This window comes from Hemicordylus capensis, chromosome 5 (genome assembly GCF_027244095.1).
Source record: "Hemicordylus capensis ecotype Gifberg chromosome 5, rHemCap1.1.pri, whole genome shotgun sequence".
NCBI classification, from domain to species: Eukaryota; Metazoa; Chordata; class Lepidosauria; order Squamata; family Cordylidae; genus Hemicordylus; species Hemicordylus capensis.
In genome coordinates this window covers 52,099,036-52,123,963 of record NC_069661.1, presented here as the reverse complement: position 1 = coordinate 52,123,963, position 24,928 = coordinate 52,099,036, and positions in this window count along the sequence as shown.

Genomic DNA, 24,928 nt, shown 5'->3' with positions numbered 1-24,928 from the left:
AGATGCTCCAAGACTATCTCATGGTATATTCAAGTCTAGACTTCATTATTTCCGTGTTGCTCTCCTTTGAGTACTGGCTCAAAGAGTTAAGAATTCAGAAAAGAAAAGTCTTTTTTCTCCCTCCCTCTCTCCCCACTCCTCTCTCTAAATATAAGTGTTAACTTGATTTTCACAAGAAAGTCTGCTTTTCCCTTAGTGTCCCGACAATTCTAGACCTGTTGTAGGAGCAATCACTAGCCCTTCACCACCTGCCTTTCCTGAAAAGAGTGACTCAATAAATCATTAAAATGTGTAATGTATGTACAGAAAGCTCACTCTTGTGCTTAAAAACAATCATTAGAAACTGGAAAGCGCTGAAGAAGAATTAGTCTATGAACTCAGCCTTTAGTCTTTGAATACTCGTCTTTCATCGCTTTTGAGGTCTGCTTGTAAATTATTTAATGCATCATGGTTTTTTTTAATTCATGCCTAAAATCAAAATCAGATTTGTATTGTTTAAAAACATGGAGCTAATGGATTCCTATAGAGGAAACACCTGTTACTAGTAAAGAATTAAAGCGATGTTCCATATCCCCGTGAAAGTGAATAAAGAGCTCAAGGCACCACTTAGATGAAAATACCTTCAACCAAATTCAACAAAGACCATCAATCACAACAGAAAACCTTGATGAAATGTTTTCATTACTTTGTGAACAACAAAAGGTATCTTCTGGGGGGGGAGAAAGGAACACTCCTTGGGGATATTTTGACTGATTAATTATACAAATAGATTGCCTCTTTAGCAACAAAGGGGTTGCAAACAAAATCATAAAATGCAAACTTCTGTGCGTCTCTCAAAGTTTAAAGGCAATCCTTTGCATTTAAATAGCAAGGATGGATTTGCTTCTCATTACAGAATATTGACAACGTTAATGAGGAAGAATGGACAGTGAAAATCAATATAAATGTACTGCTTATGGTTATCACACTGGTATCCTTCCATTCCTCCCCAGAGCACATGCTAGTTTACATAAGGGTTATTTAATTTTATCCCCACAACAACTCTCTTAGCTCTAGCTAGAAAATATCCTGTTTAAGAACAGGGGATTGGATTAGCAGGATCATAAGTAAGCAATTAAGCTGTAGCGATCACATCATTAATAGCTAGAAATCAATGTTAAGCTCCACTATGCACATAGAATTCCTACCTTTTAGGCTTCCTCATTCAATGAAAGGGACAAATTCATGCACAAATGCACAAAAGGTGTAGTTTCCAGAGAAATGAATAAGTATACCAACACAATGAGGCTATTTTCACGATGGGGCAAAACTGGGCTAAAGAAGCCCAACCCAGTTTTTCTTCATTGTGAGAACCAGAGGGCTTGTGGGTGAGCCCGGTGGTTCACTGGAGGCTAGCCCGCCAGAGTAGCCCTCCCCTTAGCCCAGGTTAGCGGAGCGAGTGCTCCGCTAACCCAGGTTTTCTGATCATGTGTTGCCATGGTGCGGCTCTGCACCAATGGAGACTCACAAGGAGAAATAAACATAATATACATAAAATAATAAACACAATATACTAGCAACAGCCACTGGAGGGATGCTGTGCTGGGGATGGATAGGGCCAGTTGCCCACCCCTTGCTCAATAAAGAGAATCACCACTTTTAAAGGGTGGGGACAAGACCTGCACAAGACCTCTACCTGACTACAGCAGCTAAAATTGACTCTAAAGCATATTCAATTCATACAACTCAGGATGCAACCAATTTTTCTAATATTGACAGGCACCTAATTACACCTCAGGGCTTGAGACCTAAAAAGAAAATTCCACTGAAAACTGCATGACTAATGTCTGATTAGACTTATTTATGGCTAGATTTGAAACATTAGTGGTTGAATGAACTGAAATATGTACAGCAGTGTGCACATCTTCAAAACAAGCCATATCATAAGGAATTCATATCAAAATAAAATCTAATGTTTCACCTTGAAAAGATTATGTCCTAGGAAATAAATGCTTTTGGGCATTGTCTTGAATTTAAGATTGAAAACTTGGATTATGTACAAAAAAGTGCACTACAGAGCATTTGAAGTTGCCCATGTCAGGCACGTTTAAAGTAGCCAGTAAAGTAGTTATTGGAATTTCACAAGGTAGACTCCAGCGGTTCCTGGTAGTGGAGTACTTCACCTGTTTATAAATATTCAAAATAGTTATATCTTCACCAGTTTATATATATTCAAGAGTGCTTAAATTTGGTTTGATCTTGTCCTGTCTAGTACATCTACAAGGTTGTAGCTCAAATATAGAAAGAGTTTAATCACTATTTAAAAGTAGATTTTTACCTACAATTGAATAAGCATAGATACTGCTCAAACTATTATCAGTGATTTTTTTTTTAAAGAGATCCTTGGAAATAGAATGAAACAGGCTGATAAGAAAATGTTTTGGAGGGAGGCTTTAAACTGTTGGGATTGTACTATACCTACCATTCAAAGGAAAACAAAACAAAACAAAGGGCTTACAGTCAAGAAATTCAACCCTACAATCAATGGTCAGGTTTAAATGCTTTTAAAAGGGTTTATGTTACTCCTTAATGGTTGCAGAAACATTATTATCAATGTAAGAACCAATGTGGTTTCGGGACGGCACATGGACCTAATTATATAGCCCAAGCTCTGGGTCTCGTCCTTGAGCTCATAATATATATAATTAATTTACTTATGTAAATAACAACAGTTGAATGTTGTCTTTTAAAGTAGACATTCACTTCTTAAGGTTAAGAGTCAGGGGCTTTTGAGGACACCATCTTAATTATGTGTCTAGACCTCGCTGTTATAAAATGCCTTCTACGGGGTTTTTTTTGGTGGATACAATTCATTGTGGATCATTAGCTCCTTCTAAAATAAATTCAAAGCAGCTGCTTCCTGAAGGGCAGCTTCTTGTGCATATTTATACATTGTGCTCTACCTTCTGCTCCCTAATACCTACACTTGTCTAAGAAAACACAATCCATTCTGGTAACAAAATGGATCACAGGTTCATCCTGACTAAATTTATTCAAGCCAGTCTTATTGAAATTGAAAGGGCACTTTAGCCGTGCCTAACATGTCCTTTTAACTTCATTGGGACTCCCTCAAGTAAATTTATTGAGGATGTCAGCCATTGTTAATACTCTGTTTCTGTTTTACTGTTCTAAAACCCTGTTCTAAAATCTAAGACTAGGATGCCACAAAGTTTTTTTTTTAAAATGTCAGGAGGCTGTTGGGACACTCTCCTCTGCCAGTGGGTCCATGTGCCAGCCCAACTGGTAGGCAAGGCAAGAGAGAAGTGATTCCAGAGACTGACAAGTGAAAGGGTAGAAGTGTACTTACCAGTCAAGCACTATGAGGAAAGCATCAGGAGACCTGCAGATGGTAGCACAGCTGAGGAGAAAAGGGGACATGAAACAGTTAACAGGGCATGGTGGGGCTGAAATAAGGGAGGAAGCAGGTACTGGGAGGAAAGAATCAGGAGGTGGGGTCCTGTATGTCTTTAATAAAAGCAGAGCAGACCAAGGAGAAGGGCAGTTCACAGACTCCTAGAGACCAAAGATGGTCACTGGGAATAATAGATGGGGGGAAAGCTGGGCAGAGAGGAGGACTACAATGAACAAACCCCTCTCCGTCTGAAACTCTCAGGTCAAACAGCTCAGCAACAAGCTACAAGAAGTCTATATGAAGTAATAGCAATATACTATGTATATATTTCCATATGTGACATGCATAATAATAACACAAAATCCAAATGGAGGAAAGATAGGTCCTTGAAATGCCAGTTTAACATTTTATAGTCTGATATGCAACTTTTGGAACATACCATTCTCAGCCATTGTTATGCAGCAAGATTATCTACACCAAAGCAAGCGTCACTCAAGAGGGCTCAATTCCAAGTCAGAGCTCCAGAATGACAGCAGGAATTTCAGTATTCCTAGCATCAGGCTTCCCTACTGTCATGGAGGAACTCTCTCCATGCATGTCGGACATGACACAATACAAAGCCATAATAGAGCTGCATATGTAATAGACAGGATAGACAGTAAGTTGCTTAAAGTACTTAACAATCCATGCTTAAGATTACTTGGAGAAACTTAGAAAGTATGAACTGGGCCTACTATATCACTGTATGTAAGTACTGAACAGGTTGATTCATAGTATCAAGAATAACTTTCTTCCCATCACCATCACAACATTCCATTTTTTGACAGTCTGGAATACCATCTGCCTCTAGGGATACTCATCCTTGAAACTAAATGTGTAATTCAAGTACAAAATGTAGTTCTGTGCATCTGTTTTTACCTAACAGCTGTAGCTTTAAAATGTTATACTCTAAAAAATATTATTTTAAGGCATATCAATGAGATTCTCCATTTTGCTGTACTATTATCAAAGATTTCCTTCAAGTAATCAGAGCCAGGGAAATAAACAATCTGTAGCTCTCAGAACAAGGTTTGAAATTTCATTAGGCAGTATGGTGTGCTGTATGCTCATTTATCATTCATTTCAGGAAACAAAGCCATTCTTTCATTTAAATGAGAGGTTTCCATATATTACGTTGAGGAAAATCATTAACAGGCGAGATTCTGCTGCTAAATGAGGTGCAGAAGTGGTTTCTCCACCTCTTTGTTTCAGTAAAATAGGAAAAGTAAAGTAAATCACAACAGAAAAGATTCTCTCTCTCTCTCTCTTTAGTAAGTGGAATTCATGGAGTCAATGGAGAACTCAAAACCCAGATTTTTCACAGATAGGAATGTACATCTCTAGCTATCCAGGTCATCACCTGACAAATGCATGACAAGACAATACCATTTGGCACAGCAGGTGTTTAGACATCTTATGGATGAATTAGAAAAGAGTGTGGCTAAATGCTATGACAACTTTGCTAGTTACTGGAAGAAGACTGGTTAGTTGAGTATTTCTGCTAGAATAAATATAATTAGCTCAGGATTTTTTTTCCTTTTTCAAACACAAATAAAACTCTTCCTTTTAAAATAACTTTGCCATTATTTCAAATGCCTTTTGAGGGAGGGAGGAAATGGCAATGTCCCAAGGCAAAATGTTCCTTTGGTAGTCCTTCAGATGACCTGGACCCAGGAGAGAGCTTTATAGGTGAAAATCAGCACTTAGAATGGCACTTGGAAATTCACACACATCAACATCAGATCTTCTAAAATGGACCAGCTCAAGTTTCCTGGTGGTCTTCAAAAGTAGTCCCATACAACCAGTTATGGTAAACTAGCCTTCATGTGACCAGTCCACTGTGGCAGTCCAGAAGATGGTGTGCCAATCAAAGTTGGTAAAAGGTGCTTTAAGCCATGAATGTGGAACAGATCCTCTGGAGGTGTGCAGCCCCATCCATCACAGACTAAAACCCCTGTTCAGTCAGGTAATCAACACCCACAACAGCACCTCCATAGTCTCTGGACAGTTTGTTAGCCTTTATCCAGTTCAGTGCTGAGTCTGGACTGCCTTATCTGACTCCAGTGTACAGGGAGAAAGCAGCTGGTAAGATCAGTATTCTGATGATACCCCAATCCACTGAATAACATTTGCTGTTATTAGTTTCATGCTGATATCTCATAATCTCATTAGCAATATTATCAATATACAATAACAGTCATTGGTATCTTCTCCCCCTGCCCCTTGTTGAAAGGTATTTGTGCCCTTCATGCATAGGTTCAATTAAGTGAGGCTATTCACATGTACGTGCAAAACCAGGCTAAGGGAGCCCAGTGCAGTTTTTCACATGCATGTATACCTAATGAGCTCCCCCCCACGCTGCAGATGATAATTCCACCTTCCCAGGGTGGGCAGATTGCCCACCCAGATGAGCAATGCTGCTGCCAGCAGCTCTGAGGGTAGGGGTCTCCGAACATGTCTCCCCATGTTGCCCCGCCTCTGGAGCTCCAATAATGCACTCTGCAAGTGTACAGTGCATTATGGTGATCCTCCCTCCCTGAGTTTGCTAGCTGTGGCTAGCAAGTTGGCAGCCAGAGCTGACAAACAATTGGAAAAATGAGGTTAAAGGAGGCTACATAGGTGGGTTTGCCACCGTGGTGCCACCGAGATCAGCCCCTCTGAGGTGGGCCAACAATCTAAGTCCAAAACAGGGCTGTTTTTCCAGGGAGAGCTGGTCTACCAATTGGGGTTGGTAGGTAGACTAGCCCTCAGCTCTGGACTTAGCATGTTGGCCCATCTCGGAGGACTGATCTACCTGGTGGATCTCCAAGTCCTCCAAGGAAGGCTGGCGCACTAGGTCCAGAATGGAGAGCTTGTCTACCCTCTGCATGAGGCGTTTAGACCAGGCCTCCAAACTGGATTTATTGTGTCGGCCCACCTTGGAGGACTGGTCTACTTGCTGACTCCAATTGATAGATCAGCTTTCCTTGGAAAAACAGGCCTCAAAATGGTACTCAAAACACTCAAAATGTTTTGAGTTTTATTTTGAGCTCAAAACACCCCTTTATTATAAGGATGTTTTGTTTTGAAGTCAAAACACTCAAAATGGCCCATTTTGAGCTCAAATCAATTTGAGCTCAAATCAGTTTGCACATCTCTAATAACAGCTAAATTAATAATAGTAATTATACTATTGTTGCTATTACTGTTCATTAATTAGTAATAACAGCTAAATTGACCAATTCTTGATGTTTCTGAGGTATTCGAATGGAAGTCTCAGTAATGATCTAGTTTATGTATACAACTCCATCGAGTCTATTATATTGACTACCTCCTCAACATTTAAATTTTATAATGACATAAATATAATACAGATGGCTATATAGATATATTCTAGATAGATGGGTATCCATATATATTTTTAATAATGATATTTCTTAATAATATATAGAGAGATATTCATTCTCTTTATATGGGCCATTTAATTTGTCTGTAACAATATCCACCTTCTGTAGAACAAGCACACTATATAGAGATGGAGGTGTACCTGATAATCACACCTTTTCGGGTGTTTATTCTAACAATAATGTATGTGCATGGGAGACAGTCTCTCCCCCAATATGCACATTCATTAAAATGCCTGAGGACTGCCCACTGTGTTTATAGCAGCCGACCCAGGGGCTTTCTTTAGATATTAGGAACAGAGGAACATCAGAAGCTGTGATAAGTTGAGTCAGACCATTGGTCTATCTAGCTCAGTATTGTCTTCACAGACTGGCAGAGGCTTCTCCAAGGTTGCAGGCAGGAGTCTCTCTCAGCCCTATCATGGAGAAGCCAGGGAGGGAGCTTGAAACCTTCTGCTCTTCCCAGAGCGGCTTCATCCCCTGAGGGGAATATCTTACAGTGCTCACATGTGGTCTCCCATTCAAATGCAATCAGGGCAGACCTTGCTTAGCTAAGGGGACAAGTCATGCTTGCTACCACAAGACCAGCTCTCCTCTCCTCTAATGAATATGAGTATTTGGGGAAGAGGGGGCAGAGCTAGCCACCAAGATAGGCTCCCTTTCCTCCCATTCCCCAACAATATTCATTAACCATGGGATGAATACCTGAAATGGTCCAGTGAATCTAAAATGCTGTTAGTGGAAGAATGGCTGCTTCCTTTCCCTGAAAGTGGCACCTCTTGCAGGCAGCCAAATTATTTCACAAAAAGGCAGACAATAGTAAAATTTTGTATTATTATATGCTGTATTTCTGCCCCATGGGCATCTGTCCATTTTATGCACACTTTCAGACATACTGTAATTCTTTCCAATCTCTATGCCAAAATTATATTTTGAAACTAGTGTGACTCATTTTTGAATATTGTGAATCTCCTAAATTAGCATTGGATTTTTTCCTCTTTTAATGTCAGCGTTTTCCTATTCCCAGTTTGCACTCTAACCCCACTTAGACACAATAAACATTTTCTCAACAAAAGAATGCCGACTTTAGCAGCAGATCAGGAATTAGGTGACTTGCCAGGAAATGTCATTAAGACAAGCCCAAATTGTCTGGATATAATGAAGAACTCAAGTCTTAAATCCCCATGACTCCATTAACTACTTAGTGTCACCTTTAAGGGAATTAAGGCCAACCAGCAACACAGACTACGTTATATCTTTAAGAAGACTGCAAGTCTGGGACAATTCACTCTGTGATAATCTTTAGAATGCTGTTTGTCTCATTCAGATCACCTGACTCTTCACATATAGGCTACCTGCAGTTCTACTTATTGTAAAATTAACTTGTCCAAACCGCAAATCAATAGATTTTGTTTCCACACAGCAAGCTATTAAATTTACAGTCTATGAAGAAAAACAACCAGTACCAGAAAACAAGACCATATTGCAGTGTATATGTTTAGACTATAAGCCCAGTGGGAAAGGCTATTTCATATCTGATTCAATACCTAGTATAACACAATATATACATTATATACTGTAATGGTATTATAGCACTCAGTAGTACAGCAGAGTCCTATTGCTTTCTTTATAATATAAAGATGTAAATTTTCTCCAGGTCTGGTTCCAGTGAAGGCTAGAAAGCTACTGTGAGGTCTTTCTCACAATCAAAAACTGTGTTTCACGCAGATTTGGGAGTTGAGTTCACACCAATTTTTGGTTGTGTGGAAGCAAGGTAGGAGGAAAACATGGGTAAAAGTGTGGAAGCAAGGCAGGAGGAAAACCTGGGTAGCTTTTCCTCTTTCCTTGCTTCCACACAATCACTTCTACCCAGGTTTTCCTCTTACCTTGCTTCCACACAATCAAACATTGGGAGCACACACAGCTCCTAAACCCATGTAGAACATAGTGAAGCTATTCTCATGATCAGTGGAAAGTGGGCTAAGGGTGCTTAGCCTGCTTCCCACAGATCATGAGACTCACCGGGCTCGCAACCAAGCCAAATTTAGTCAAAGCGGGTAACCCACTTAATTGCTCCTGCCTTAAGCTCTGCTAACCTGGGCTTTCCGATCGTGAGTTGCTGCGGCGCAGCTCCACGCTGTGGCAATTCAGTAGTGGACCCCCTGCCGGGAGGCTGAAAATCAGCCTTCCAGCTCAGGGGTCTCTCCAGCATGCCCTGCACACTCACGCCATGCCATGCTGGAGCTTCTGGGAGCAGCGCCAGCCCCTGTAACAGAGCCGGCAGTCGTGTAGGCAGCCAGTTCGGCCACCCAGAGCAGACTGACTGCTTGTCTGCAGGGAGAGTGGGCTTAGCCCGCTCTCCCCACAAACCCCATCCAGGCTCTTCTCACTGATCATGAGAAGAGCCTCAGTCTTTGATTGTGTGAATGGCCTCATATGTGATCTTATGTGACATTAGCTGGAGAGCTGGTCAGACCAATGAAGACATAAGTCAGTATTAATGGTAGCAAAGGGCAACTTTTTTAAAAAAAGAATTATTTAACAAGTGGAAGGGAATGGCTCTCCACTCACCTAAAGTGCGGTAGCTATAGGCATGCCACTAGGGGTACAACCCTAACTTGGAAACGCCCTGAGTGAAAACACCTTTGGTCCAGGTAGCGCCATTGCCCTATGGTAGAGGCTGCCCTTCTTATCTGACCTAAGGTCAGGACTCTGTCCACAGTCTCACCCTACCCTACCCTACCCTACCCTACCCTACCCTACCCTACCCTACCCCACCCTACCTCTGAGCCACATTAGCTTTCTGGGAGGTGATGCTTAGAGTGAGTCAAGTAGAATGAGTCAAGTCAGAATTCCCTGAGCAGTGAAGAATCTAGGGACTGACCCAAGCTCCTCTATTGCCCAACGCATGCCTAAGGTGCTCACCAACCCTATTCTGTTGTTGCAACCCACACTGTACCTGCCATTGTGACCATGAAAACTCCAGACTAACCAAAGGGTACAAAAGTAGGCAAAAGCAGGCAAAAAAAGGGCACGCACCAAATGCCAATCAGCTGAGAAGACAACAAAAATCTTTCATGGCCCGAAAGAGATGACCAGCAAAACCCATACTGTACCAAGGAATGGGTGGGAGAGGATTGCTACTCTGAACCAGACTGAGGGAGCAGAGATGCCAAAAGCTAACTGCCTTTTTAACTCTGCCCCCTCCAGTCCCAGGAGCTAATGGGTTCCTGGCTGCTGCCTCAAGCTTCATCAAAGGAGCCAGGGCAAAGCTGTGTGAGTGGCCAGATTGTCCCCTTTGCTAAGCAAGGTTTGCCTTGCTTTGCATTTGGATGGGTGACTGCATGTGAGCACCATCTGCTATAAGGTATGTGGCTTAAGGTATGTGGCTGTAGCTCAGTGGTAGAGCATCTGCTTTGCATGCAGAAGGTCCCAGGTTCAATCCTTGGCATTTCCAAGTAGGGCTGGAAAAGTAGTCTGTCTGGAACTGTTACTGTTAGTCAGTGTAGACAATAATAAGCTAGATGGGCTGATAGTCTAACTTGGTATAAGCCAGATTTCTATGCTCCTATGATAAAATACAGGGATTTCCAAACTGTGGTTCTCCAGAAATTAGGAGTGTGCATAAACCCCTAATGCCTGGTTTGGTTCGAGTCTAAATCGGACTCATATAGAACCGGGCATGTTAAGTTCCCCCAATGAACAGATCCCCCTGGTTCAGCTCAAATTCGAGCTAACAATTTCCCCCCTCTTTGGCCATTTTGGAGGCCATTGTGCATACAAACTGGCCATCTGCATGACTGGGATCACAGAGATGGCCAGTGCACATGCGTGGTGGCCTCCAAAATGGCCACCACCAGCATGTAGAGGCACAGAATGGGCCAGAAACCACCGAAATGGGGCCAATATGAGACTGGGCAGAGGCCCATGGGGGGGTAGTGGGAACTACTGGAGATCCCCCCCATGGCCACAGCAATGCCCCCTGAGGTGGTGAGTTCTTAAAAAAGTTTCCATCAGAACCCCTGGACCGGCTGTCGGGGTTTGGTTCGATCTCGAGCTGGTCTGGTTTGGGTTGAGTGCGATCCCTCGAGCTGACCAAGTTTGATGTCAAACTGGCTCAAGGTCAAGCTAGTTCATGTAGCTAGGGATGATGGGAGTTGTAGTTCAGCAATAGCTGGAGTACCATAGGTTGGGAACCCCTGATCTAATATGTAAACTGGACAACATGACACAGATATGGATATTTACATGTTATGCTGAAAGCAGTACACTTCCTATCTGCACCATGCATTTGAGGGATGTGTACCCAGTTTCACTTTTATAATGAATACCTGTACAGTGATTCACACAACAACATGTATGTATGTACAAACAATCTGAGCGCAGGAATAACAAATATTGTTGTAGATTATGCAGAATCCTGAAACAGTGCTGGAGAGAAATCTTGAGGTCCACTGTGGTGACATCAGCTGTAGGATTTGGGAGATCTATCCCAGGATGAAACCCTGTCTACAGAATACCTGTACCACCTTCCATCCTGGTATATCCCAATACCAAACATCTTCAGGAAGAATTCCATTTCCAGTTGCATTATGTTAGTTCCAAGCACAAAATTTTCATGTTTAAAGCCTCTTTAAATATTGCGATTTGTTTACTCTAATTAAAATTCTGACATGTACTTTCACATTTCAGTGTCAGAGGACTGTAGCATTAAGAATATGAACCTTTCACTGTCTGAATTGTGCTTATGGACACAATATATTGTAGGATTTGTAGGCTTAGTGTGTAAACACTTTGCCATTGTTGTGAATTTCTCTCTAGGCTACATATGTTAGTAACAAATTTTGTGAGGCAGGGAATCATGAGAACTCAGGCGCGATTATTTATATTCACCACGTGAGTGCCATGTGTGTGCAGGTGTTATAAGAAAGGGAGGTGAGTCTCACAATCAGTGAGACCCACCGGAGGGTTCTGCAGGGAGAGCAGGCTTAGCCTGCTCTCCCCGCAGACGATCAAGGCAGCAGCCTGGGTGGCTGGATTGGCCGCCCACACAAGTGCTGGCTCCATCACAGAGCCGGTGGGGGCTACAGGGATTGTGGGCTGCGCGGCCCCCATAAGTTTCAGGATACCCCACACGAGTGCACAGGGCATGCTGGAGAGACCCCTGAGCCCCAGAGGCTGCTTGCAGCTTCCCAGATGGGGGGTCTCCTCGTGTGTTGCCATGGCATGTAGCCATGCCACAGCAATACATGATCAGGAAGCCCGGGTTAGCGGAGCACTCACTCCGCTAACCTGGGCTAAGGGGAGGGCTACTTTGGTGGACTAGCCACCAGGGAACCACCGGACTTGCCTGCGAGCCCACTGGTTCTCACGATGACTGGAAAGTGGGCTAAGGGAGCTTAGCCCGCTTTCCAGTAATAATGAGAATACCCTCAGGCTATTCTCATGATCACTAGAAGATGGGCTAAGGGAGCTTAGCTCACTTTCCAGTGATTGTGGAAACCACCGGGCTCATGGGTGAGCCCAGTGCTCCTAAGGTGGCTAGCCAGCCAGAAACACCCTCCCCTTAAATGGAGTTAACAGAGCGGGTGCTCCGTTAACCTCATTTTCCTGCTCGTGTACTGCTGCAGTGTGCGGTGACACAAGAGTAGACCCTCGACCAGGAGGCTACAAGCAGCCTCCCAGTATCAGGGGTCCCCCCTGAATGCCCTGTGCGCTCACGCAGGGCATCCTGGGATTTCCAGGGGCCAAGTGGCTCCCTATCCCCACAGCCCGCACCAGCTCTGTGACGGAGCCATTAATCATGTGGGTGGCTGATCCAGCCACCCAGGGCTGCACAACTGCTCATCTGCAGGGAGAGTGGGCTAAGCCTCCCAGGCTCTACACACAGATTGTGTGCAGAGCCTCTATATTGTGCTTGTTGAGATAATAATAAATATTGAAAAATTTACATTCAGTTTCACAGATTTCTCAGAAGCATGGTGCATGGCATCAGAATTTTTGGAACAGGATTCAAACTTCATTTTATTGAGCGGGGAGTTGCAAATATCATCAGCATTCGCTAAATTAAATAATGCTAGGTATAGTCCAGTGCAATCTGAAGCTCTCCTCTCAGAAAAAACTCAAATAAAACCTTGGGAATCAAGTCTGAATCCTGTAAACCAAACTGTTGTATTTTGATATGGTGTTTTGTGTGTGTGTGTGTGTGTGTGTGTGTGTGTGTGTAATTTTACATGTACACTTTCCTAATTGCTATAAGTATTTGCATTTCAATTTTTCATCAGTTTCTTAGGAAACTTTTATATTATGTTTCTGTCTCTGTTTTGATTTAGTTTTTTGATTTAAAGGATTTTATTTATTGTTTCTGCAGCTTTTCAATTGATCATTGTAGGCTGCATGGAGGCATAATGGGTTATGAATATTAATTGATATTTTAATTAATAAAGTAGTTATATTTTGTTGCCAAGAAAAATATTATTTCTTCTGCAATAAAAGTGAAAAAATCCTAGTAGCTCTGGGAATATTTTTTTTTTTTAAGAAAGGAAGAATGATATTTGACATTTTATTTGAACACTGAAATGTAGTTGATTGAGGTGGATGAATCCATTTATATCGTAATGCTCGCAGACAGAGCATTTAGACCTAGATTCAGGTTTGTATTCAGGGGCAGTATATTTATATTTCAGAAACTACTGAAAGTTTTCTTTATTGTGTCCGGTAAATTAAACACATACGAGCAGAATCCTCTCAGCATTATGACTTCTTTAAGGGATTGAAATAGATATCCTGTTGAACTTCTTTCGGCATTTACAGTTTAGCATTAATAAGTGCTCAACTAAAACTTCCCAACCAGATCGAAATCAGGTAAGAAAGAAGGTTTAAAAATTGATGTACAGCGTATTGAGAAAGTATAGCAAAGGTGATGAATAAGGCTAAAAAATAATGGCTGACATGATGAGGAAAATTACTCAAAGTTGAAATTAAAATGACAAATTTTATTTCAATGGGGCTTCTTTGAGAAATCTTCCTCATGTCAGCGGTTAACAGTGCAATTCTCTATTTTTTTTACCCATGATATTCCCATTGTATTTAGTGATGCTTACTCTTAGGAAAGAGTGAGAAGGATTGCAGCCTAAGCAAGGCCAGGCCCAGACTTTGGAGTCCTTGATGAACTGTTCTCAGTGGGCTCCCATTGATCGTGGTGGAGCTTACTAAGGAAAATGGAATGAGAGAAAGACAGTGACAATGGAGTGATTCTCTTGATTGAGACTGAGAGATGGTATGGAGGATATGAGCACAGAGACAATCATAGCAGTGGGCTCTTCTAGGGCTCTGGCCCTCAGCAGGTGCCCAATCATGCCAATCCATGCTGCTGGCACTGAGGCAAAGGGTGATTTTGTATCTTACAATACTGTTTTATAGCTGCTTCCCTCACAAATACAAAGTAATCTTATATACGTAGATAAACAAAGAGTTTATTCAGAAACTTCATTTTCTCCTTCTCCTTTCTAACTCCCCCCTTCCTCAACACACACACACACACACACACACACACACACACACACACACACTACAGGATCCCCTTGGGACAAACTTCTAAACAACAAAACATAAAAGATACTGGATAGAATAAAACACATCCCTCTGCTTTATAACAACCAGAATTGAATTGATTTAAAATTCAGTGACAAAGTCTTGAAGTCTTTTAAGTGGTCTCCTGTCACACACACTTCTCCTAAGTCTTAGGTTCTCTGGCACAGGAGTTGTTAGTGATATTCTTTCTGGTAAAGAGGATTGTCCATCACTTTCATCAGCCTCCTCTGTGAAGTCAGAACTGGAGGCAAGATCTAAGTCATCTCCAGTTCGTCTCTCGAGACCAGACTCCCCTCCCTCTTTTCTCATAATATGCATACTGGAAAGTCTCAAACTGTTCAATTTCTTTCCATCTTCCAATATAACAGAATGTCTTCATATTTTGATTGTTTTGGTCCAGGATATAGGGAACACCCCTTCCTCACTTTATAAGATAGCCATACTTGAACAAAGTCCCCCATCTGAAATGTGTACCCCGTTTCTGATCCATATACAATTTGTATTTTTGTTGCTTCTCCCTTACCGGATCACAAATCTCAGCATCCTCAGGGTGAAATGCCATGGGAAGCTCTATCAATTATTGCCATTGTGTAAGTTTGGTGGTGGCTTTGCATCCCCTCAGCAGTTCAAAAGATAATTTTCCTGTAGTGGAATGAGGAGTAGTTCAATAAACAAATAAGAGTTTCATGGATTGCCTCTTTCCAGGATTGTTGTTGTGCAGTAGCCAGTTGTAAACTTTATTTGTAAACTATATTTCACTAATCTGTTCATTCTTTCCACTAAGCCATTCACTCGAGGATGGTACAAAGGAGGAGTCTTGTGTTTTATCCCATGGTTATGTAAATATTGCTCCATTTCAAATGTGGTAAGGTGTCTCCTATTGTCAGTTACTAGTTCTTCAGGAAGATCTTCTCTTGCAAAAAATGCAGCCATGAACTGGATCGCCTTGTTTGTGGTAATGTTGACAGCAAATAAAACTTCTCGCCACCTGGAATAGTAATTCAACATTACTATGACAAACCTTTGTTTTGCGAATTGATTATCAAAAGGCCCCTTTATATCCAGAGTAAGATTTTCCCATGGACCATTGGGACACCCTGTGGTAAAGGTCTTCTGTGCTTTGTCAGATACCAGGGGCATAGCCACCATTGTGTGAATGGGTTCAAAGAACCCAGGCCACCAATGGTAGGGGCTGCTGAAATCCCCAGGGGGGCATGGCTTGGGCTGCGGAAGAGCCCTGAATGAACCCTCCCGCCCATGCCCGGGCTACTAAGAGCCCCGAGAGAGTGCTTGCCCATCCTTTTCAGGAAGAGTTTGCTGCCTAAAAGCATCTATTCCCCTTTGTCTCCCTCCAGAGAGGGAGATAAAGGGAGAATAGATGCCTTCATTCAGCAAACGCTGCCTGAAATGTGCGTGACCATGTGCAAAGGGGCATGGCCTTGAGCTCTGAAGAGCCCGAGTGAGTGCTTGCCCATCCATTTCAGGCAGAGTTTGCTGCCTGAAAACATCTATTCTGCCTTTCTCTCAGGCCTGAAAAGCTGCCTGAAAAGGATGGGAAAGCACTCGCTTGTGAGCGGGGATTTCTCTTGGGGTTTAGGCACGCCCATGTGTGTGACATCACGCACATAGGACATCGTCAGAGGGGCCGCCTGGTGGGGCTGGACCCAGGCCACCGCTTGGCTGGCTCTGCACCTGTCAGATACAGCACAAGCCATACAGTGCCTTATTACAATTTCAATGTGTTTGTCCGTACCTCACCACCAAAAACTTTCTCTGATTCACCTTTTAGTCAAGCTCATGCCCAGGTGACCTTGGTGGGCAATTTTTGATCACTTTTGCCTGTAATGAGATTGGTACCTCTGAATAATCAGTCCTCAGCACCAGCTCAATAAGAAGAGACCATGAGTGGATGAAGCTATCCTTGCCTTTTGGGTTTTCATCTTGACATGGAAGTGGAAGCTGAGATAAACAATCTGCATATGTGTTTCAAAGACCTGTAAGATATTCCATCTGGAAATCAAAATCTGTGATCCATTTGGCTATTCTTGGAGTTGCTCACCTTGATCCCCAAGTCGTAAATAAAGCAAATAAGGGTTTATGGTCTGGCCATAAAGTGAATTTTCTGCCCCACAAGTAAGTCCTGGGGTGCTTCACTGCCCAGAAACATGCTAGAGCTTCTTTTTCCATGACCAAATACATTTTCTCTGGTGCAGTAAGCACCCTGGAAGCAAAAGCAACTGTAACTGTTGCCACCACGTATGCGCCCGTCACAGCGCGCGTGCCGCACACATCACACATTGTGTGTGTCATGTCACACACGCAACGTGTGACGTGTGGCATGTGTACGGCGGCAATGGGCATGTGCGCACCGCAATGGCAACTTCCCCTTTCCCCAGACAACGATGGAGGCAGGGGTGGCAGGGAGGAACTCTGTTGCCCCAAAAACCTTGCACCAAGGTGGAGCGCTGGAGGGGGAAAAGCGGCGGGAGGGGTAAGTACTACACACTCTCCCTTAGTCAGACACACACACCCCGACTGGACCGCCGGACCGGCCCAATTCCAAACCGGTTCAGAGGCCTCTTACATGGCCCTGGACTGGTTCCGTGCACACTCCTATTTAGCATCATGCTACCCAATGATTTTGCCGTGTACTAAAATGTCATCCTGAAAGTAAGTGATTCCATTTGTAGACCCCAAAATTGCATGCATCATTCTTTGAATTACTGTAGCTGCAAAGGCTAAGGCAGTCTTTTGTATTGAGAAAGACCTTCTAGGTCTGAGGACTGTGAATTTGTGAGAACCTTTGAGCAGAAGAATTTGATGATAGGCCAAAGACAAGTCCAAAGTTGTGAACACTGATTAGTGATTACAAGTCCAAAGTTGTGAACACTTACTCTTTCAGAGTAAGCAGTATTTCATTGATTTTGGGCAATGGATGACAATCCACTACAAGACTGGAGTTCAGTCTCTTAAATCTATGCATATTCGAAGTGTACCATTTGATTTCCTCACAAGAAGAATGGGAGATACCCCTGATGAATTAACAGCCTCTACGATGTCTTAAGAGCTTCTATCTAAGTGGTTGGCACAATGCTTTGGGTATGTTCCACATTGTGTTGTGCAGGTATTGCATTTGCCTTCATCTGAATTTTACGTTTGAAATGTATGGTAATGTCAGGAGTATCAGCAAAAAATGTAGAAGAAATCAGCAATCATATCAGCATATGGATGTGCCATAATCTGTAATAGGAGTTCCGGGCTCTTTGCGTCTAACACTGTCCATCCATCTTTCTGATGTTTCCAGCCCAATATTGAGAATCCTTTTTGTAACACATACACTTTTCCTTCTGCAGTCCTTCTTTGAATTCCAGGACAACAGTGAAGTTTCCATTTATGACAATAAGGGAACCTCCATATCACCATGGATGGATGTCTGAAGGCTGCAGGTGCAGATCTGATGTAGTACGGAGTTTCTTGTAAATCAGATGGGAAATTGAAGTGTACGGAGAACCAGAAACAGCCAGCATCTGCACTTCATGGCCATTAGGTTTAACTTGACAATGTGAAGACGCATGCTCTGAGTCTGTCACACTTAAAATGCTGCCAGAAAGTGTTTCATCTGCCTCATCTTGATCATATAGTGAACCAGCAATGGAGTGGACAGCAGACTTGCAAATCTTAGCAAAGTGTCCACTTTTTTTGCACCTGTTCCATGCAGGACAATGAGCAAAACTAGCTTTGTGGGCAGAGTCTCCACATCGGTAGCAGTGGTAGCTCCTCCTTTCTTGTGCTGCCACCTTCTGGGGGGCAGCACCATATGAGAAGATTGGGCTTGAAAGGATTAGATTGAACAACCTGGATTTCAGGAGGTGGACTTTGGGGTACCAAAGATTGCAATTTGGCACAGTGAAGAGCATTTCCCACCATCCTAGCCATCTCTCTGACTTTATCCAAGGTAGGTTTTTGCTCCAGTAGCAGTTTTTCACACAGTTTGGAGCAATTTGTTTTCATAACAATCTGCTCCCTGATCAGTTCATAGTTGGCAAACTCACAGGTTACACTTAAGGCATGCAGTGCTGAAACATACTGACAAATAGATTCATCAGGCAGATGGAATCTAGAATAAAACTTATAACGTTCAGCAATCACATTCAAAGTAGAGTTGAAATTATCATCGAAAGCTTGAAGAGCAGCTTCATAATAATTGGCATCCCCTTCCAAGTTAGTGGGAATGGGCAAATAATTATATATTCTTTGGCCTTCAGAGCCCAGGAAGTGAAGCAAAGTAGCCTTCTGCTTTGCTGGATTAAAATCAGGGCTCTGTATGGTGAGGAGGTAATTGCAGAAATAGGACCTCCATTGTTTCCAGGGAAGGGCAGGTTCTCCTGGTGGGGATAAGAAAAAGGGTGCTGGTGGAATCTGAGCCATGCTCAGTAGGCATTCAGTGAACAACAAAGTACAGGGTCGATAAGGAAAAAGTACCTTCAGGGGTTGTACAGGTCAGGAAGCTGGAGAAACAAGCAGCAGCAGCAATGGTAGAATGCAGCAGTTCAGGAATGTAGGCCCAGTAATGCAATTAAAGGAAGTTGCAGAAACATTTACACGCTTTGCTGGTTCAAAATCAGTTGCCAAATGATTTATAGCTACTTCTCTCACAAACACAGTTATCTTACATAGATTTAACTAAGGGTTTATTCAGAAACAACTCCATTTGCTACTTTTCCTTTTCCTCCCTTTTCCTTTCTAACTCCAGCCCCCTCCTCCCAACTCACTACAGGATCCCACTTGGGACAAACTTCTAAACAACAAAACATAAAAGATACTGGATAGAATAGAACAAAAACATGTCAGAAACATAGATGGATGAGTGACTCCTGATTCTGCTTTTCATGGAGGCTATTCCCACGATCAGGAGAAATCGGGCTAGGGGAGCCTAGCCCGATTTCCCCTGACCGTGAGAACCACCGGGCTTGCAGGTGAGCCCGGTGGCCTCCAGGCGGTTAACCTGCCAAAGTAACCCTCCGCTTAAACCAGGTTTGCAGAGGGAGCACTCCGCAAACCCATTTTTTAAAATTGTGAGTAGCCATGGCTACTCATGAGTAGACCCCTGACTGGGAGGCTGAAAAGCAGCCTTCCGGCTCAGGGGTCTCTCCAGCATGCCCTGTGTCCTTGTGCAGGGCATGCTGGAGCTTCTGGGGGCTGCGTGGCCCCCAAACTCCCCAGCCCCGGCAGGCTCCGTGATGGAGCCGGCAGTTGTGTGGGTGGCTGCTGTGGCCACCCAGAGCAGACTGTCTGCTTGTCTGCTCATCCCCACAAACCCCCTAGAGGCTCTTCACACTAATTGTTTGAAGAGCCTCATGATCTGTTTAAAAGGAAACCCATGTATTAGAGCCATCAATGAAGCCATTATATGAATGACAGTGAGCCACAACTTTAAGAGAGGGCCTACAGAACTGAGAATGTGCTTTGTGTGTACTAAATTACAGCTTCAGTCTTTGACATCTATAGCTAGATTATCTCAGAGCTTGCAAAGATTCCTGCCAGAAATTTCAGAGAGCTATTGCCAGTTTGTTTAGAGTTAGAAGGATCAATGGTCTGGCTCAGTATAGGGCAGCTTCATGTCATTTTTTGTCATAGAAGAACGTTTCCATTTTGGGGGGAAAAGAGCAGGTAATTTCATGAGAAAAAGCATTAAGACGACTACTATGGGTACAACCCAACAAAAGTTGGCTTATTTCAATGGGTGACTAGAATGCATGCTTTATTCTTCAATTAAAATCAATTACTGACAGCTTAACTTGGAGAAAGGATGTGCCCCAGGAAGATATGCTCACACTGCATTGTTAGTTGCATAGCATGGAGTGCAGAAAGTGGGGGTGATTTCCTCCAATCCCTGCTTCATCTGAAAATATGTCTCTGAGGGCCATACAGCCCTCAGAGACATATGTTTTGGTGGTGCTGGGCATTTCTAGAGGAAGCAAGAATTGGAAAATTTACCCCCTCCACTCTGGAAGCCATCCACAGTGTGGGCACATCTTCCTGGGATATGTCTACTTCTTTAGTTAGGATGTTAGTCAATAGCTTTAAATGTTTCTGCTGGACCCTGTCCTATTTTTTGTCTTCTGCTCTGGTGTCCATTGTTAGGACCAATACAGAAACCACAAAACTATTAAATTATGATGTACAGAACACAGGCTTACCCCTATATCTTGAATAGGCTTATTGACAAAAACAATACCAGCAATAAAATCAAAATCCTAGAAGGGATTTCCCCCCTTGTTTTTAATCTTCTCTTGTAGTGGTTAACGTATTTGACCCATCTGGAAGTTTTAGTCCACGAGATTAAGGAAACTTAATAGTTACAAAGAGTTGAACACTTCCATTTTGAGTTTCATTTCCTTAAAAATCATCTTTTTTGGCCCTTCATTTATTGCTACAGTGTTCATACAAAGACTGGTGCATTTTTCTAAACATTTTTTTACCATGTGTCTAGAACCCCCAAATGAAGTTTGGCCAAAAAGGCAATGTCAATTTTGTTTCTTTACTTTAAATAAAATGCATAGCCGCAGTGATCCTTTGCACTGGATTATTGACAGTCTGATAAAATGAAGCAAACTAACTGTAAGCTGATTTACCAGTTGTCTTCATGAGACTAAATAGTGCTGATATTTACACCAAATGCGGTCAAGTATCCTTTTAATGCAGACATGGATTACACACACTAAGTGCAAGACAGCATAATCCAACAACACACTAAAATGCAACAGAAAGTCTAACAAAATCAGAAACCAGCTGTTGGGTGGCTGCAAATTAATTTGGTAGTTGTGCTGAAGAGTCTTAATGAAGGATCAGTAACAAAGAACCACACAATGTGAACCAAGAATGACAATTACAATAACATTAAACAACTTAATGCACTGTTGAATATGGCTAGAACCAAACGATAGCAACAATTGCAAACAAATCTAAAATCAGCTAATTTTCTGTTTGTTTGCTTGCATCCTTAAATCTAGATTCTATAGTATGGATATCATATATATTCTTGTTTTTCCTAGCCATGATTATAAATTTACTATGTCTGCACACACGTGTGTACACACACACACACACACACACACACACACACACACAACTTCAATATATTCATGAGAAGAAGAACAGAATCATAACTGCAAGGAAGAATCCAGGAATGACACCTTGGGGTACTGCTCTTTCCTGTTCCATTGAAGCCACAGGTTAGGAAACTCAGAGCCAGTGCATTTTGCTATTTTATTTAGAGAGGTGGACAGCAAAATTTAAAACAAAGATGTGTTCAACAGGGAAGAATTTGAATGTGAGGTCATTCACACAATCAAAAAAGGTGTTCTATCTGGGTTTGGGAGCTGTGTGTTCTCCCAATGTTTCAGTGAGGTCATTCACACAATCAAAAACTGAGGCTATTCTGACGATCAGGCGAAATCAGGCCTGGCGAGCACAGTGGCTTCCAGGTGGTTAACCCGCCTAACTACCCCTCCCCTTAAACCGGGTTTGCGTCAAAATCGTGAGTAGCCACGGTGTGGCTCCACGGTGCAGCTACTCATGAGTAGACCCTCAGCCAGGAGGCTTAAAAGCAGCCTCCCAGCTCGGGGGTCTCTCCAGTATGTCCTGCGCGCTTGCACAGGGCATATTGGGGCTTCTGAGGGCCGCACAGCCCCCGATCCTCCCAGCCTCCACCGGCTCCATCACAGAGCCGGCAGTTGTGTGGGCGGCTGCTGCGGCCACCCAGAGCAGACTGTCTGCGAGGAGAGTGGCCTTAGCCCGCTCTCCTCGCTAACTCCCTAGAGGCTCTTCTCACCAATCATGAGAAGAGCCTCTGTGTTTTACCCAGTTTTGGGAGCTCACTATGCTCCCGATGTTTGGTTGTGTGGAAGCAAGGTAAGAGGAAAACCTGGGTAGAAGTGATTGTGTGGAAGCAAGATAGGAGGAAAAAACTACCCAGGTTTTCTTCTTACTTGGCTTCCACACAATCACTTCTACCCAGGTTTTCCTCTTAAAATGAGGAGAGCTAGTCTTGTGGTAGCAAGCATGGCTTGTCCCCTTAGCTAAGCAACATCCACACTGGGTGGAGTGCTCAAGTGTGGGGAGAGTGTGCCTGATTTCCCTGACAAACCCTCCTTGACTCTCCACACTGCTCATGTGGAGAGCCTCAGCTTTTAACAGTATGGTTACAACTGCCAGAGAGTCCAGTTGATTGAATTGTTACCATATATCAATTATGATTCCACTGGTGCCAAAAGAAGCTTCGAGAACAGCGTTCTGGAAGTAACAGCAGCTTCAGGGGTACAATTTTTGTTAGGACTGTAGCTCAGCAGGAAAGGGTTTAATACTGCAGTCCTGATCAGGGTTCCCCATACCTCTCAATAGCTGCAGTTGGTCGGGGAGGGGTGGTGGTGTACAAGCCCATGAAGCCATACTGCATGCCTCACTTTACCATTACATATTGAGGCTATTCACACGATGGGACGAAATTGGGCTAGCCTCTGCTAGCCCGATTTTGTCCCATCGTATGAACCACCGGGCTTGGTTGCAAGCCCAGTGGTTCCTGAGTGGGTAACCTGCTCAAGTAACCCACCCCTTAACCTGGTTTGCGGAGTGCTCGCTCCGCAAACCCATTTTTTTGGATCGTAAGTATCTGGAGTATCTCCCCGCTCACCCTCCCCAGGCGGGTCTCTTTGATTGTGAGACCCGCCTCATTATTTGTCCTTGGTTTAAAAAAAAAAATCATGGGTAAAACAGTCCACAAAAGTTGTAAAAAGGTACAATGAAAAGGTAACATTCAAAATATGTCAATCTCCCCAATGATTTCACACAAGCATCACGAGAAGCAAATCCATCTTATGTCACTGTAAAGAATGACAAAGCCATGTGATAAGCATCGTACTTAATAAGAGTTAGATGGACAATGGGAGGGATATATAGAAGAACTGAAGAAAATTTACCTTTTTAGGAGAAGCTGTGCTCATCATACAATCAAAGATACTGGCCAGGCTCTCACATCACAGCAGCAAGTCTACTGAAGAGCCACAGTTCCCGCCAGGCACATGCTTCCACTCCTGCCACTATTTCTGCATCATCAGAACCCAGAAATGTTGGCTGGAGAATATCGGTACCCACCTCAGCCCAACTTTGCCAAACCAACTTCAAATGGTCACAAATGCCGGGCAGATGTTGAGCTAGAGTGGATACCTGACATTCTCTACCTGAGATTTCTGGGTTCTGATGAAACGAAAACAGTGGCAAGAGCGGGAGTCTGTACCTGGCATGAACCATGACTTGTGAACATGACGTTTTGGGTAAAGCCTCAACATTCAAAACACTCAGAAATAAGAAACACTCAGAAATATTCTCAGTACCAGCATCTTTAAAAGTGTCTTTGCTGTAATGGTTAGGAGGCAATCATTGGTCCATATTTGTTAAATTCATGTTGTTAAAACCTGATTTCCCCCCACAATGCCCCATGCAGGCATTCTATTAATCCTTGACATCAAAAACCCATGCACGTTCCATAAATATCAGGGTTATTTTAATTAGAAAAATGTACATGAATAAAATGTGCATCATTTCATGATGCAGAATTTATCTTTTCATATTCATTCATATCACTAATATTTTTTAAAGAAAAATTCTGTTAACTGAACTTTCTACAAAGAAATAAGAAGACTTTTCTCTACCTTCTTTTGCGAACTCTTATTATTGGATGAAAACATATATTTTAAAAATAATCAGGCTTTTTTTTTGCTGACTGCCAAAGCTACAAATATAATGTCTAGTACACCATTCAGTCATGCGAGCTATGAAGTTTTCATCTCTGCCCCTCCCATCTTCTAAGATCCCAAACACAGCAGACTTATTACCCTCTGATAAAAGCCAGAAGAGAGTCAGCTCTGAGAGAGCCACCCTTATCAGGTAATTCAGTCTCCAACAAGATTCCTACAAAAGATAAATGGCCAGATAATCAAAGATGCTTCTTTTGTAAAAATCCACACGGACAGTGTGCAAATAATCCCACAGAAGATAAAGCACCTATTACCAACACAGAGTGTAAGTCCCTCTAAGCAAGGTTTCGCCAGTGTGAATGACTGGTACCATCTGCAAGCAAAAGATTGACAAGCCAGAAGACAGTTAAAGATAACAACAGGGCACCTGATATTCGCTGAGGGAATTTATCACTGTCACAGTGTGTAGTAAGTGGCACACTGCAAGTGTTTTGAGGCTTTAAAGGGTTTTTCCCCTCCTCCCTTGTCTCATACATTTTCAGATTCTTCAGACTTACTTCACATACAAGTGAAGTGATAGGGTTATTTCCCTCCATACTGTAATCTTATTGATTTCTTAAAACATGGGTTTAATTGGCATATTTTCCAATTGTACAGCTGGGAGAATGTGAAAATAAGCAGACGCTGATCACAAAAGCAACCTGAAGACAAAGGAAGTTTTCAGTTGATTTTTTCCTTTAAAATTGTGACAGATAATTTACATCTTA